At 43.0% G+C, this 16,982-nt stretch overlaps 1 protein-coding gene across 1 annotated transcript in view; it reads left to right on the top strand.

Annotated features, from left to right (window-relative positions):
- Myo3b (myosin IIIB) overlaps nucleotides 1-16,982 on the top strand; it is a 408,218-nt gene that overhangs the window by 264,583 nt on the left and 126,653 nt on the right. The window lies entirely within an intron of this gene.

The following is a 16,982-nucleotide window of genomic DNA, read 5'->3' as shown; positions in this document are numbered from 1 at the left end:
ATGACAGTGTTAACTCCTAGTGGCCACTTTCTCCTAGGAATTCCAAGCTCTACAATTATAATACTACAGGGAAACAGGGAGAGGCACTTAATTCTAGTTGCAGTTGAAGAAGACATAGGATCTTCCCTTGTCTGCTCTCTCTTTATCTCTCTCTCTCCCCCTCTCTCTGTCTGTCTGACTTGATCTCTCTCTGTCTCACTGTCTCTCTCTTTATCTCTCTCTCTCCCCCTCTCTCTGTCTGTCTGACTTGATCTCTCTCTGTCTCACTGTCTCTCTCTTTCTCTCTCTCTCTCTCACACACACACACACATACACACACAATATCTTGCCTCTGAAAGAGATCTTGCCATCTGACCCTAAGCCCAACACATGTTTTAAAAGAAAGACTTAGAGCTTGTGTATTGTTGATCCAGTAAGTCTAGTGCATGAGAACCATCTATCTCTAGTTTTCCTTATGGAAAAAAAATCACCTCTAGAGGACCTCTGTTCCTGCCTTGTAAGCACAACTACATCAGAAATGCCCCTCACCAGCACAGTCTCAGGACTACCACCAATGCAGCACCTATGTGGGGGGGGGGGGGCCACAGAACTCACAGAGCTGAAACTCTGTCTAATGGAACTGGAAGAAGAATATGGTTCACCTGGTGCCTTTTTAATTTTTTAGTTTTGCAAGCACAGCAGAAAGGTTCCCACCTATTGAGTACCATGTACCAACAAACTGCGGGAGAGGGGGAAATTAGGCAGACATGAAGGTAGCTCCAAAGCCACCCCTGCCCAGTGAGGCTGTTAGGGCAAAAGTAGACAAGAAGAGGCATGCCAGTTAGGGTAAGACTGATTTTTCCCAGGGTGCATTCTCATGACAAGCTTCTCTTGCCACAAAGATACTGCCTAGCAAAGCAGAGCAAGCTCCAAATCCAGCCATCTCTTCACTTTAGAGATCTGAAAAAGAGGCTTGGGAATATCTTAAAACAGTTCCTGAGGTTCATCTCTAATTGCTGATTGTTGCAACAAATCATTTTATTTGAAATATACATTCTGTGGATTGTATTTGTAGTTCTATACCTGGCCCATAGTCATCATTTTCTTTATTTTTTTTTAAAGAGGTTGTCAACTATGTTGTTGTTTTGCTGTTGTTGTTATTTATTGTTATTATTGTGCCCATCCTGGGGTTTAAATTCAGGGTCTGGGTGCTCTCTTTGAGCTTTCTTACTTGAGGCTATTGCTCTATCACTTGAGCCACAGTCCACTTCTGGCTCTGTGTGTGTGTGTGTGTGTGTGTGTGTGTGTGTGTGTGTGTGTGTGTATGTGTTTACTTGGAAGTCAGAGTCCCATAGATTTTCCTGACCTGGGTGGCTTCAAACCACGTGGATCATCAGATCTCAGCCTCCTGAGTAGCTAAGATTATGGGCATGAGCCAGCAGAATCCAGCTTCTATTATGTATTTTTAAGATTAGCCCTTGAAATTTATGAAGCAATTGGCCTACATGAGGCTGCTGAGCAGTGCATATTGAAATTTGTTTTCCTTTCATCTCCTTCCCAGTAAAAGCAGCTACACAGGGTTTTGCCCTTCAACTTCCTCAGAACTTCCCCTCCGAATTCCCGATCTATTCCAGCACATTCACACACCAGCAACAAGCTGCCTTCCCGAGCTGTCAACCTTTTTCATCTGAAATGTAAATTAATGCTTGCTGGTATGCCTTGACAGAGATCAAAGTCAGTATTAACCTTCCCTGCTTTCTCCTCTGATGGACACTGGTAGGATCTGTGTGTCTCCACTCCCCTGCCCTCCCCTGGGCACCCTCAAAAGAGGAGCTACCCTCTCAAAGACTCCCAGGCCTTTTGTAAATGACCTCTCCCCAACCTCCCCCCCCCTACTTTCAACTGGGTGCAGGGTGATCTCCCCCACTGGCTAGATCAGCCTGTGGGATTCCTGGGGGCATGGGGGGGGGGTGTTAAACAGCTGTGACAAGGGGAGAAAGGAAGGCCCTCCTTTACTCAGTGGGTCACTTCTGGCCAGTCAGACTCTGAGGTAGGTCCCATTTGCATTTCCAAAATAAACAGCTGCCTTTCAAATACATGAGTGGGTGGGCTGAGATCTCTGTGCGCCCAGACAGTGTTCAGATGCTGTATGAGAAAACCTGACCTCAGGCCCAGGATTCATTTCCTCTGTGGATAGCTGCACAGGCAATAAAGGGCTTTTGTGAGCTTGGGACAGGGGGCCTCTCAAGGCCCAAGGTTCTTGGCTAGCTTCACTTTGGGACTGGGGAACAACTCTGAGTGCCAACTTGGGGAGAAGTGGCATGTTTTCTTCTTTTCTTATTAGATGATTCTGATAATGCATTTTCTCCTAAAGAAAGTATTCCTTTCAATACCAGAGAATTTTTAAATCTGTCATCACACATATCAATGTTCATATAGATGGACTATTCTTGTTTTTTCTTTGTCAGTTGTGAGACTTGAACTCAGGGCCTGGTGCTGTCCCTAGCCCTCTTTGTGCACAAATCTAGTGTTCTACCACTTGAGCCACAGCTCCACTTCTGGCTTTTGAGTGTTTAATTGGAGATAAGATTCTCATGGGAACTTTTCTGCCCAGGCTGGCTTGGAACCTGGATACTCAGATCTCAGCCTCCTGAGTAGCTAGGATTACAGGCTTGACCTACCAGCACCCAACTAAATGGGATATTCTTTACTAGGACCTGAAATCAGGGATTCAAGTGGGCTTGGCTTTCTTGTGCTAGACTGTTTGAGCTATGCCTCCAGTCTGACTTATTGCTAGTTAATTGGGTATGGAGTCTAGTGGACTTTTCAGTCTGGGATGGCTTCAAACCTCAGTTCTCCAGGTCTCAGCCTCTTGAGTAGCTATGATTATAGGAGCAAGTCACTGAGGGTATTCTAAAAATTGATTGCATATGTATTCTATTTATTATTAGTAATCTATTATTTTTATTAGCTATTGAGTTTCATACAGTGAACCGAACTATATTTATTACAGTAAAGCATGTATATTCCTCACTGAAGACTATCAAAATAATCTACAGGGAATTTTTTTTAAAGATCTAGGTCTCTTTCCTTGAATTTTTTTTATATCTTTAAAATGATTCTCTAATTCAGGGTCTGCTTTTTAAAGACAGCCAAATGGTAGATCTCCCTGTTAAAATACCCTGAGTAGATTGACAGGAAGCCCTAGTGGCTGGAATTTGGAATTAGAGAATCTCTAGAGGAGCTTGCAAGTGCCCATAAGTTTAAAGCACAGTTGGCCTTACTGCTGTGGAAACTGTTCTTTCTCACTGCTCTTACTTGCTGCATACTTCCCTCCTTGGCCTCTAACAACACAGATGCCATCAGAAGATAACAATAACACCAACTAAAAAGCTATCATTTTTCCTTTGCTACTCTTTGTGGAGAGTGTTTTTTGGACATCCATGGTGATGCGAAGGCCCAGAGGTCCTTTTAACCTGTGAACCGGCTTTTAAACCAGTGCACCTGGTACTGTACCACACAAAACAAGTGCTGCTTTACATATTGCCTCCTGAAGGAGAAACTAAAATCACACATAGACAGGCTGATCCTACCTTGTAACAGAGCCATATTTCTAGTGTTTAAAACTACCCGAACCTTTAAACTCCCAAGGTGAGGCTTTTTTTTTTTTTTTTTAGCCATTTCTAACTTTAAGAATCAGTTTCCTTGCTGGGTATGGTGGTTCAAACCTGTAATTCCAACTGCTCTGGAGGCTGAGGCAGGAGATCACAAGTATAAGGCCAACCTGAGCAACCTATGGAGACCCTGTCTCAAAATAAAATTTAAAAAGGGCTGGGATGTGGCTTCATGACAGAGGACTTACACTTGTTTCCTTTAGAATCCATAGTAGGTTGTCTTTGCCTAAACAGGTAGTAGCAATAGTTTTCTGGAATTTCCATAAATTTCCTGGAATTGTTCCAGATACTTCCAGAAATATTTCTAAGTATACAAGGCAGCTTTATTTTAAACTAGAATATTCCATTTGTTCATTTATTCAGCTCCTATTTGCTAAGTACTTTATTCCAGGTGTATCATGATAAATAATAGGATTTAAGTTGAGGCTTCAAATTCTCCAAATGTAGTAGAGAATTTTCCCTCAGAAAATACTACTTGAATGAATCAAATTATTTTATGTCAATCCTCATTAGAAAGGAATTTTATAAAATCTAGAACAATATAAAGGGTAGAAGTCATTATCAAACACAGTCAAAGATACGTATTGTTACGATTCATGCTTCTTACAGGTGAATACAATGACAACATTACTTTTTATTCTGATAGAACTATATATGATAGATTGTTGCTCATAAGCCACACCAGAGGTGGTGGATGTGAGCAAATGCAACATTGATGAAAAAGGAGCATAGAGGGTCTCTCTCACTTTTGGAGTCTCTATTTGTGGATCTACCTCCAAGCTGAAACTGGAGTTTTAGGCCCCAGATCCAGATTCCAGAAGTTCCACATGTCAGGTCAGGCTACTGACCCCTGTGCACCAAATAAGACACATGGTGAGAGGCACAAAAGAGAGAATTATTAATGGCATGGACATGCCCTAGGAAGACAACATTCAGTTCATCTTAAATCAGGAGATTAGGAGATGGGAAGAAAAAGTATGCATAGTTAAAATAGTGCCAAGCTACAGGTGTGGTCACAAGTGGTCAGGGATGGGCAGAGGGGATAGCAGAAATGGTCTGACAGCCCATGTGTCCAGGACTGGTCCAGTGGGTCCTTGTTATGATAAGTCATTGATACCTGGAAGGTGGTCTGCTCCTTGCTGGCTTCCAGGATAGTTACAAAGTGACTGTGAGATAGGATGGCTCAGAGCAAAGGTCCTAGATACAAAATGGAGGGTTTGGGGGGGGGGGGGCGGTATGTAGCCTTTATCCTGCTGCCAGCTAATTTGTGGGCCCCAAACTAAGAGTCACTTCTCGTCAGCAAAAAGTAGTTTCAAAGCACCTCTTATAGCATCATGGACAACTTTTGGGGAAAGCACTCTTACCCTGTCAGAACCCATGGTTTCTGGGCCTTATGGCATCTGTTAAGAAATAAGCTCTGCCAATCCTGTCTTTGATACACACAATAAAATTCTTGTCACAGCTTGGTTTGTAATGCAGTGAGATGTCCTTGGTTGTGGAATAGAATTATTGCCCATGTTAGGATGGTGCAAGCCAGGAGACAGGTACTTACTGATGAGTTGATATCCAGACAGAAAGCTGCCTGGTCAATGTGGCTTGAGGATCACCTGTGCCTGCCGCCATTGATCCAGCATGAAAATGCCCTTAGTGGAATTTGGGTGCAGCAGTTGCCCTCTATGGGACTCAAGGTTAAATTTTAGAAGACACTCCATGCCAGTGTAGTGTGAGGCCTCCCTGGGGGAACTGATTCCAGAGACTGCACCTTTCCCAACTGAACATGAAACAAGAAGACTTTATGTAATCAATAACCCTCAAGTTGGGCTAGGGATATAGCCTAGTGGCAAGAGTGCCTGCCTCGGATACACGAGGCCCTAGGTTCGATTCCCCAGCACCACATATACAGAAAACGGCCAGAAGCGGCGCTGTGGCTCAAGTGGCAGAGTGCTAGCCTTGAGCGGGAAGAAGCCAGGGACAGTGCTCAGGCCCTGAGTCCAAGGCCCACGACTGGCCAAAAATAAAAAATAAAAAATAACCCTCAAGTTGCCTGCATGCCAGGATGTTGCTCTTTTTCATGTTGAATCATAAGATATGATCACTTTCATTAGTTCTTTAGGCTGTAACCACATGATAGTAAAGAAGATAGTAAAAAACAAAGAGAAAATTAAATTCAGTGACAGGAATGATCATACTTAAAAAAAATCTGTCCAAAGACTTGTGAATAGAAAGACAGGTTTTGTTTTCCACATGAACAGAAGCACAGAGTTTCACTAAGGCATCTTCGTATTGGGTTCTGGGTTAATGGCCCTTGTACACAGTGCTCTTCATAGAACACTGTGCTTTCATCTTGGGCATGACCCATGGAGACGGTGCCAGCCTGAGCTGTGGGCAGAGTTCATTTATGCCCTAAGCATATGGAGTTCAGTCCAAACAATGGCCAGCCCCCCATGTGTTTGGGAAAAAAAGTTTAGGATTTGAGGAAAACAATTTAATTTCCGGGTCTTTGTTTCTTCAGCTGTAAAATGGGTATAATGAAGGCCTACTTTTTTTTTTTTAGAACTGCTATGAAAATGATAATACATCCAAAGCCTTCTGCACAGCTTCTAGCATATGGAAGATATTCAGTAAATGTTCCTTCTCAGCAACTCCTGTACCTTCCCCTCTTAAATATGAGAGTTTGGGCAGGTGGGCGGGGGGGGGGGGGTGGTGGAAGAAGAGGGTGAATCTGTGAAATATTTTTCTATGATCTATATCATAATGTTGGAACTTCAGAAAGATGAAACAGATTCTCTTTCAGAGGAAAAATAGGACCTGTCAAGTCTCAAATGTAGTTATAATATCTTTTTTTTTTTTAAGAGAATTTTCCAAGTCTTAACTCGTGTCCTGCTTCTCTGACAGGGAAAATCGAGACTAGAACAATAACATGTGAAAGATTTTGAGTGGTCATTTTTAGTTTCTTGTGCTTGTCATACTCAGAGCTTGATTCATTCGTGTAGGTCAATTTTTTAAAGGAACTTTAAAGCTGTTAATGCTAAGACGTAGGAGGCTTGCTACTGACCTTTCCTCGCCTTTCCCACTGGCTTAAGGCCATTTAAAACTTATTCTGCAAGACAGCAAGTCTTTCCCCCCTTCCCCGGCCCCCATCCCGAGTTGGGGATTTGAAGATCCTGGAGCTGTCTGGAGTTGGAAGAGCTTTGTGTGCCTATCATGTTTAACCCATAGTGATGGGTGACTGGCAGCCTAACGGCTGAGAGACAACCATTTGGCCAGGAGTTCAAATCTGAACATGACAAACCATAGCAGGATCCTGGTTTGATTTGCTGTGGCCATGGAGTCTGAATGGCTCAGTACAGAGGTGGAGGCAAGGGTGACAGCTGGTAGCCATTCTCGTCAATAAAGTTGTGATGATTGAGACACACAAGCAACCCGAGCCTGCTAATTTCACAGACTTTGAGCCAAGTGCTTAGTGTCAAAACCAGCTATAGTCAAGGATGCAGATGGCTGTGAAGGGCCATGGTGGGCCATCGCTGGCAGTGGGCTCTCCCCTCCCACTCTTTCCTCCGGGTGACTTAGCAGCAGGTTCAGTCCCTATGTCCATGTCCAGAAAGAGGTGCAGCTTGAAAAAAGAACTCTTACTTTTCCTATTCTCTCAAAGTCTAGTAAACTTGTATACATCAGATACAGTTTTACACATTCCATTTGATAAGATTGGACCAACTCTATACCCAAATGATCCTCTCCATAAGCGAGAACAAGAGTAGTTACAGAAAATTCCAGAAAACTTTCTCTTGGTCCTCTCCTTGTTCCTGCTACTAGTGACTACTGATTGGTTTTTCAGAATGTTCTACACAGTCTTTCTATTCTGGCTTCTTTCACTTAGCATAATGCTGTGTGTGTGTGTGCATGCATACTTGTGGGGGGGTGCATGTGTGTGTGTATGTGTGTGTGTGTGTCTGTGTGTCTGTGTGTGTGTGCATTGTACTGGTCCTGGGGCTTGAACTCAGGGCCTGGGCACTGTCCTTAAGCATTTTTTGCTCAAGGCTAGTACTCTACCACTTGGGCCACAGCTCTACTTCTGGATTTTTTTTGGTAGTTAATTGGATATGAGTCTCTTGAACTTTCCTCCCTCAGCTGACTTTAAACTGTAATCTTCAGATCTCAGCCTCTTGAGTAGCTGGGATTACAGGGGTGAACCAGTAGCGCCAAGCAGCACAATGCTTTTGAGACTCACCTGCTTTACTGTGTTTATCAGTAGCTCATTCCTTCTAATTATTGAGCAGAATTCCAGAGTTGGCTGGATTGCCATTTCATCCATTTACCAGCTGAAGGGTGTTAGGGTTTTTTCCACATCTTGGTGATTGTAGATCAGGTTTTGAGTTCTTTCTTTTTAAAGGAAAATTACTTTGCTGTGTAGGAAAACAGAACTCTTTGAGCAAAAGTGATCTAAAGTCTTGGGATGTATCTTAGTTGTAAGCTCTGGCTTTGATCCCCAGCAACACACACACACGTACACTTAAACACACACACACATACATATACACAATTTCCCCTCATAAAATGGGGGTCTCTTACCCAGGGACCCCTGTCTTATGCCTATAATCCTAACTACTCAGGAGGCTAAGATTCAGAGGATCACAATTCAAAGCCAGCCCCCCCCCCCCACATAGTATTTATTTTCAATTAATCAGCAAAATGACAGATTGAAGGAGAAGAGTGCTAATTGTGATTGAAAATGCAGGGCAAGAACCAGGAGGCCCTAAGTTCAAGCTTAAGTCCCAGAAAAAGTAGAACAAGTACAATCTCATGTGAAACCAGGGTATACCCTTATGCCAGGCTTGAGAGGGGCACTGAATTGGCAGGATCCCAGCCGCAAGAGCACATGCAATGGAGCATCCTCCAGTCCTTTTTTGGAAGGAGGCAGGGTGGAACTGAGAAAAGAAATCCAATGTTGATGAGTGATAGTCCCTAAATGCTGAGAGGGAAGGGGACTTCCCCAGATAACAGTTCCAGGGCTGATGAGCAACTGGTTTCTCTGGTAAGGGGAAAAACCTCCCTCCTGAGCTTCCAGGTTAGGCAAAGCAATTATCAGGCAAGGCTTTCTTTGAACTCCATCAGAGTTTCACTGGGGTAATGACTGGAATTAAGTGCTGGAGAATCAAAGTAGAAACTGCTCTTATAGGCCTGTAATGATTGCACTTGTTTTGTGGGCTGGAGATGGAGGCCAGGAGTTTGATGTGGTGTTCGGAAAAGGAAAAGAAAAGCATGTTGGCAAGGTCTAGTTCTATAAGGAAAGGATTACTTCCTCTTCGGTGCAGCTTTCCAAGGCATTCATGTGTCTGGACCTCCCACAAGTTGGCCTAGTTGTGTTCTGATAGGATGGCTGCTGACCAGCTGTCGCCTCAGCCAGAAAACTCTCTTACTCCATGAAAACAGCCAGCCCTGGTCAGGAGGGAAGGCTGGGCGTCTGCCTCTCATCTGTAGGCTCCTTCTCTATCAGGTACAGAGGCACATTTTGCCCGGGCCAGTAAGGGAGCAGGAGAGTTCACAAAGCCTGGATCATCAACCAAAAAGTCTACCAAAGATAGGAAACCTGCCAAGACAGTGGTGGAGACAATCTCTGGGTGGATCTCCAAACACAAGGCAAAGCCAGGCCAGGGGCTCTATCCTCCACCACTGATCTATGTTTTCATCAGGTGGTTACTGCTGTTTGAACTCAGGGCCTTAAGCTTGCTGCTTGCTAGACAGAGCCTTACCATATGAGCCATGCTCCTGGACTATTGTTTTGGTTGTGGGGCTTGAACTCAGAGCATGGGGGCTGTCCCTGGGCGTCTCTGTGCTCAAGGCTAGCACTTTACCACCTGAGCCACAATACCACTTCCAGTTTTTTGAGTGGTTAATTGGAAATAAGAGGCGTACAGGGATGATCCTCAGATCTCAGCCTCCCAAGTAGCTAGGGTTACAGGCATGAGCTACCAGTGCCTGGCTCTTTCTTTCCTTCTTTGTTTTTTTTTTTGTTTTGTTTTTTGTTTTTTTGTTATATTTATTGGCCTCAGATCATGCATGATCTTCCTACTATACCTCCTACAGAGCTGGGATGGCAGGCATACTCTTTTATGACTGGCCATTTGATTCAGACAAGTTTTTGCCCTAGCTAGTCTTGAACAATGGCCCTCTGTTTTCTGCCTCCTGACTAACTGGAATTATAGGCATAAGCTATCATGCCCAGTTGGTATTTTGTTTTCATTTTCGTTTCGTTTGAGACAGGGTCTAAGTACATTAAGCTGGGTTAGCCTAGAACTCACAGGCTGGACTTATACTCCTCCTCTTCAGCCTTGTGGGTGCTGGAATTACAGGTATAAACTGCCACATGGAGCTTCTATGGTATCTTGAGAGCCCCAGGAAAATAAAAACTTAAAACCAAAAAATGTAGTCAGGTCTAAAATGTTGTTGCTTCTGTGTGTGTGTGTGTGTGTGTGTGTGTGTGTGTGTGTACTCTGGTACTGGGGCTTAAACTCAGGGGACCCGTGTGCTATACTTTGCTTTTTTTCACTAAAGGATAGTGCTATACCCCTTGAGCACAACTCCATTTCTGGCTTCTTGAGAGATAATTGGAGATAAGGGTCTCATGGACTTTCCTGTCCAAGCAAAGCTGGCTTTGAACCTTGTCTCTCAGACCTCCGCCTCCTGAGTAGCCAAGATTACAGGTGTGAGTTATCATCACCAGGTAAGATGTAGGTCAGACTGGTCTTGAACTCCTGATCCTCCTGTCTCATCCTCCTCATTGATTAATGGTATCCAGCTCCTTTTAAAAAGGAAAGAGAGAGGAAAGTAGAAAAAGAGGGAGAGAGGAAGGAAGGGAAAGTAGGTATGGATTATCTTTTAAACATGTTTAAGTAACTGGAGCTCTACCATATAGTATTTTAGAATTTAGACTTTAGAGTAAAACTTCTTGAGTTGAAATTCTGGCTCTGTTGCTGTCCATCTGTGTGAAGTTGGGAAAGCCATTTCCTCTCCCTTTATCTTAATTTCCTCAGTTGTAGGATGGGGGTGAAGTGTGGGGCCTACCTTGGAGTTTCCATAAAGATATTAGGACAGTGCCTGGAACATGACAATCCACACGTTACAGTCATCAACAAGCACAATGCACCTTTCCTTAACTCTTCTTCCTCATTTCCTCCCCTCCCCCCTCCCCCCCACCAATCAAGCGGAAGTGCATACTTGATCCTTTTCCTCTAGTAATTTCCATCCTTGGCACCTGTCACACCACCTCCAGTCTGGTATCCATTTTCTAGGATAGACAGGAACACATTACCATGAACTTTGTCACTTCAGAACAGTGAAATGTATTCCCTTATGGTTCTGGAGACAAGAAATACAAAAATCAAGCTGTTGGTAAGGTTGGTTTCTACTGAGACCCAGGGAGACAATGGCTCCATGTCTCTCTTCTAGCTCCTGCACACAAGTGTCTTGAAGCAGAGCGCACTTTCTCCAGTTAACTGCAAACTGTAGCACCCCCACCCTCCCTGATCTCTCTCCACAGTAGCTGAACAAGAAGGGCTTCCTTTTGCCATTTCCACATGTGTCAACAATGTATCTGGGTCAACATTAGGCCCTCTGTCACTCTTCCTAATTCTCCTCCCCTTTCTTAAGTCAAGTTCAACAAGTTTCATCCTTCTGTCTTCTTCCTTTCCTTTCCTTTCCTTTCCTTTCCTTTCCTTTCCTTTCCTTTCCTTTCCTTTCCTTTCCTTTCCTTTCCTTTCCTTTCCTTTCCTTTCCTTTCCTTTCCTTTCCTTTCCTTGCTTTTCCTTCCCTCCCCTCCTCTCTCTCCCTTTTCTTTCCTTCTTTCACTCTTGCTTTCCCTCTTTCTCATTTTTCTCTTTTTCTCTTTCTTTATTTTTTCTTTCTCTTTCTTTTTTTCTTTCTTTCTTCTCTTTCCCTTTCCCCCCTCTTTCTTTCTTTCTTTCTTTCTTTCTTTCTTTCTTTCTTTCTTTCTTCTTCTTTCTTTCTCCTTTCTTTCCTTCTTCTCTTCCTTCCTTCCTTCCTTCCTTCCTCCTTCTTTCCTTCCTTCCTTCCTTCCTTCCTTCCTTCCTTCCTCCTCCTCCCTCCCTCCCTCCCTTCCCTCTCTCTCTCTCTCTTTCTTTCTTTCTTTCTTTCTTTCTTCTTTCTTTCTTTCTTTCTTTCTTTCTTTCTTTCTTTCTTTCTTGTATTAGAGCTTGGACTCAGGGTCTCTCACTCTAGCTTTTTTGCTCAAGTAGTAGGGTCCTACCACTTAAGCCACAATTCTACTTCAGCTTTTTGCTGATTAGTTAGAGACAAGTGTCTCACAGACTACCCAGGCTGGCAAACTGTGATTCTGAGATCTCAGCTTCCTGAGTAGTAGGCTAATAGGCATGAGCCTCTGAAGCCTGACTTTCATTATTCTGTTTTCATTTATAAACCTTCTCCTTAGCCTGTCTCCTCCCACTGGTGCCTCATATGAGCCTGTTTTACTTTCCTGTCATTCTTTCTTTTTTTTCAGTGTGCTTTAATTGTACCAAGAGGTTTCACCATGGTATTTCATATGCACACATACTATCTTTTGCTCAGAAAAACCCAGTCCATTGCTTTCTCTTCCTCTGCCACCAATCCCCTGTTGGCTGATAGCTTTCACTGAGGTTCCCTTGCTGTCTTCATACATAATTGTAGCATATTTCAAAATTATTCACCCTTCATCCCTTTCCCCTTCCCCTCATTCTCCTTCATAGTCCTAAAGTTAGAATTAAACACACACACACACACACACACACACACACACACACACACACACACACACACACTCAGGACCTAGGAGCTTTCCTTGAGCTCTTTTTGCTCAAGGCTAGCTCTCTATCACTTCAAGCCACAGCTCTACTTTCAGTTTTCTGGTGGTTAATTGGAGGTAAGAGTCTTATGGCCTTTGCTGCCAGGTTGACTTTGGACTGTGATCCTCAGATCTTAGCTTCCTGAGTAGCTAGGATTACAGGTATGAGCCACTAGTTCCTGGGTATGAATGCATTTATTAGGTTGCCCAAAGCCATTTGAGTTTGTAACTCCTACTATAGGGGTTTCTTCTTCTATATCCTGACAGTCAAATGCTTTCCTATCTTGTTTCTAAACAGTCAAATCATTGCCTATTGCAGCCTTTATGGGCTGCAAAGGTTCCGTGGACAGGAAAACTGAGACCGCCACCTGTTCTTCTCAGATTCTTATCATCATCAGAGAAAGAATTCAGAGATGAGACAAAGTAAGGAATTGGGAGGAAGTTTTGGTACAATTTGAAGTACATAGTCAAGAGGTGTGTGGGCTTCTCAAGAGAGAGATTTATACAGGAAGGGGTGTTGGATAGTGTTTTATGGGGAAACTTCCACGGAGGGAAAGTTACTGGTGAGTTAAGGCATGGGACAGATGAGAAATTCCAGGAATGGATCAAGATTTTTCTGGAGTAAGGTTTACTTCTCCTTTGCAATCCTTTTTTATGGCATTTTGGGATATATCATAGCATCAGGTATAAGATGAAAATAGCCAATTCTGCAAGGCTATTGGTGTGGGGGTGCCATTATAATGAAGCAAAGGGCTGTGGTTATCACTATCTGCCATTTTGGTCTCAAGCAGTTTTGATTTTTCTGTATTTGAGTTCTCACAGTATTTCCTACTGTAGTATAGATTCTCAGGTTACATCAATCTCTAGCCACCTCTCAGTCCACCTTTTAATTCCCCTATGCCTATCTAACACTACCTCAGCATGAAGACCCAGCTCAGCTTTTGTGGGAAGTACAAATGGCTCGCCAAGCTCAATCAGATTGTGGAAGGGCCCAACTTCTCCAGAGAACTCCACTCCCATGAGTGCTTTACTTCATTAAACAAGAAATCTGTAGGGTCCTGCCTGAGGTTCATCTCTGGAAAAGCCTCTGCTGCCATCTGCATATTCTCTGGCTTGGGCAGTTTATAAATATTTCTGGGTATTCAAGTTCAGAATTTATCAGTCATGTCATGTCAAATCCTTTAAACCTGACTCATTCACCAAAGATGATTAAGCTTACCTTTCTTTTCTCTCTCTCCCTCCCTCCCTCCCTCCCTCCCTCCCTCCCTCCCTCCCTCCCTCCCTCCCTCCCTCCCTCCTTCTCTTTCTTTCTTTCTTTCTTTCTTTCTTTCTTTCTTTCTCTTCTTTCTTTCTTCTCTTTCTCTTCTCTTTCTTTCTTTCTTTCTTTCTTTCTTTCTTTCTTTCTTTCTTTCTTTCTTTCTTTCTTTGTCTTTCCCTTTTTCTTCCCTCCCCCTCCCTCCCTCCCTCCCTCCGTCCCTCCCTCCCTTCCTTTCTTGCTTCCTTGCTTTTGTCCACATTTCCATCTCTCCCAACTTCTTGTTTGGTGACTAATTTGTCGGAGGGATGCAGATGATTGTAGCTGCCAGGACACACTTAGGTCCTGGACAATTGTGGATCCTGCTTTGAGCTCGGTGGGTTATCACCTTAAGTTTGACCCAAATTTCTCTTTCTGCTCTTCATGAAAAGCTGGGGGATGGAGGGTGCTGACTTCATCAAAGCTTTATTAGGAATATTCTGTAAGTTTTCTGTTTGGTTTCTACACTTCAAATAACTCTTAAAAATCAATATTTTGATGACTGAAGTGTAAATGAATAAGAAACACGGAATAAGTTTTCTCCTCAATTACGCGAACAGAAATTCTGTATATATATATTTTTTTCCTGGAAACTCAGGCAGAGCTACTGGGGGCATTTGCCAAGTTCCATGTGAAAGATGCCACTGCAGCCACTGCTGCTTGTCTTTCTGGTCAGAACATTGCACTTTCATAGGAGAGCCTCAGGCCCAAATGTGCTTTTGTGGGCTATTGAAGTACCATTGTTTTTTTTTTCTTTTCTTTTTGGATCTCAAAGGTGGTACAGACAAAAGCCTTCAATCTCAGTGTCCAAATGGGTGACACCATCTGGGCTTTGATCCCTAGTAGCTTTTGGTGAAGTTGAATTGTGCCTGAGAACAAGGCTAAAAGATAGGTGTGGACATTTTCCTTCTTAATAAGGAAATAGTAATATAGTTATATTCCTAAAGTGGGATGTTCTTTTTCATCTAATGTCAATTCTTGCTTTTAGGTTTCTTATCACAGCATGACAAGTGAGCTTGAGCCACAGAATCTTTTAAGAGGAGTTAGAGGCACTCTAACCAGAGAGGAGTTTATCTGTCATGAGATAGCAAAGGGGACAAAGGGAGTTAGTTAATGAAACTCAAAAAGGCTGTGACTCTAGTTCTTGACTTCTGCCTTTTCAATTTGTCTTCACTGGTTATAATACTTTTGTGCAATAGAAGTGTAATAATGTTCATCTTAAATGTTTGTCTTTTTGGTATTTGTAGCAATAATAATAATAGCAAGTAATGGATTTTTATCTATAACTAATACCTCATTAGATGTCTTCTAAATTAAGGTATTGATGTTTAACCAAATTGAATTCTAAAATCAGGACATACTTTTCCCAGAACAAATAATATATAAGAAAATTCACACACACACACAACTTGCAGGGAGATTCTGAGTGTTTGAACTCAGGGTCTTGAATTGTTAGGCTGGTATAGTACCGCTGAGTCATGCCTCCAGCCCTGTTTTTCCTTGGTTACTTTAAGATAGGGTCCCACTTCCAACCTAGGCCAATACCTGAGCCACAATCTGCCTGCTGTCATTGCTGAGATCACAAGCACATGGCATTTATATCCAAACTCCCTTCCTGGTGACTGAGTCTCATGGACTTCTCTGCTCAGATCTGGTGATAGTCTTCCCAATCTTGGTCTCCCATGTAGCTTGGTATGAAAGGTACAAGCCATGATGCTCATTTGTGGGTTAAGAAGGGGTCTCACCAACTTCTCTCCCCATACTGGCCCTGAATTACGATCCTCCAATTCTCAGCCTCCCAGGAAATCAGGATTACAGGGATGAGCCACTAGCACTTGGCTTTATTTGTTTGTTTTCCTATGCTGTCTATATGTCATGTTACATGTAAATTCATTATAACATCAACTTTTTACATCTTATATGTCCCTCATAATATACCACAATTGCCAAATTTATAGATGATTTTTGTTGGCTATATTTTGGGTTGAATGCTTAAAATTTCTCCAAAATACAGATGACGCATAGGTGTGGATTGCCTTTCTTAACCCAGTTTATGAGTAGTGACTACTTAGAACTGTGCCTCATAGGCGCACATTAAAATGATTCTGGGAGCTTTTAAGTCAGCCCCTACTCCAAGTTTAATTTCAAGAATCTGTAGGGGATGGGTTTAGGCATATTCCAGACCTTCCTGGATGATGTGAATGCACTGCCAGGATTAAAAGTCATTGATCTGGAAACAGTGTCTCTCATACTTTACCATGGATCAGGATCCCCTGAAGAGCTTGTGAAATGCACAGATTGCCAATCCCTCCCCAGGGTTGCTGATGCACCAGTGTTTTGCATCATAGAGACTAAAATGCCTAGTACAAACCAAGCAGGAAAGATTTGCTTTTGGCTTATGGTTTCAGAGGGTTCAATCTGGGGGCATTTGTCCCCAGTATACTTGAGAAGGACCTATGGCAGCAGGAGCACATGGTGGAGGCTGGTCTTTACTTCTTGATGGACAAGAAACCGAGTGCAATAGAGGAAGCAGCCAAGAATAATATACCTGCAAGGATCCGCAATCTACTTCCTCCAGCTAGACCCTGCCTTCTAAAGTTCCCAGAACCACTCAAAATAGTGCCCCTAGCTGGGACCAACTTTGCAATACATGAGTCTTTTGTCAGAACACTTCATAATGAAACCATTACAAATAAGTTAGAATGAGTCTGGAGAATTTGTCCTTCTAACAAGTTTCCAGATGATGCTGGTGCTGCTAGTTGAGCATGATTTTGCAGAGGAACTTGACACTGACTTAGGGCTCAGTGGAAAAAGAAGGCCACAATTGATTAGTCATGGCTGCCATGGCCATAGGAAGGAATAACTATTTGTTGCCCTCACTCTTGAGAAACTCCCTGGTGAACTGCTCTCAGTAACAAAGTGGAAATGGGTTACTTCTGCTCACTTGATGACAACTTGTCCCTCTAGCTACTGCCTGTGTCAGCAGGACTGCAAACTGGTTTTCTGTCTAGCATGGTGCTGTCATTACATGATGCTTCTTCTCCAACTTCCTCACTTAGTGTTTACTATTTGTTCTATCACCAGAGAGAAGTAGCTTGCTTTTCTATAAGCTTGAGTTATTTTATCCAGTTTTCTGGCGAAGACTAAGCATCAAACAAGACCTAGAGTGCCAGAACAGGCTAGTTGTATTGCCACACCC

Source organism: Perognathus longimembris, chromosome 4, assembly GCF_023159225.1.
Source record: "Perognathus longimembris pacificus isolate PPM17 chromosome 4, ASM2315922v1, whole genome shotgun sequence".
NCBI lineage: Eukaryota > Metazoa > Chordata > Mammalia > Rodentia > Heteromyidae > Perognathus > Perognathus longimembris.
Note: the sequence above shows the minus strand (reverse complement) of the source record. Positions and strands in the feature narration are given on the sequence as shown.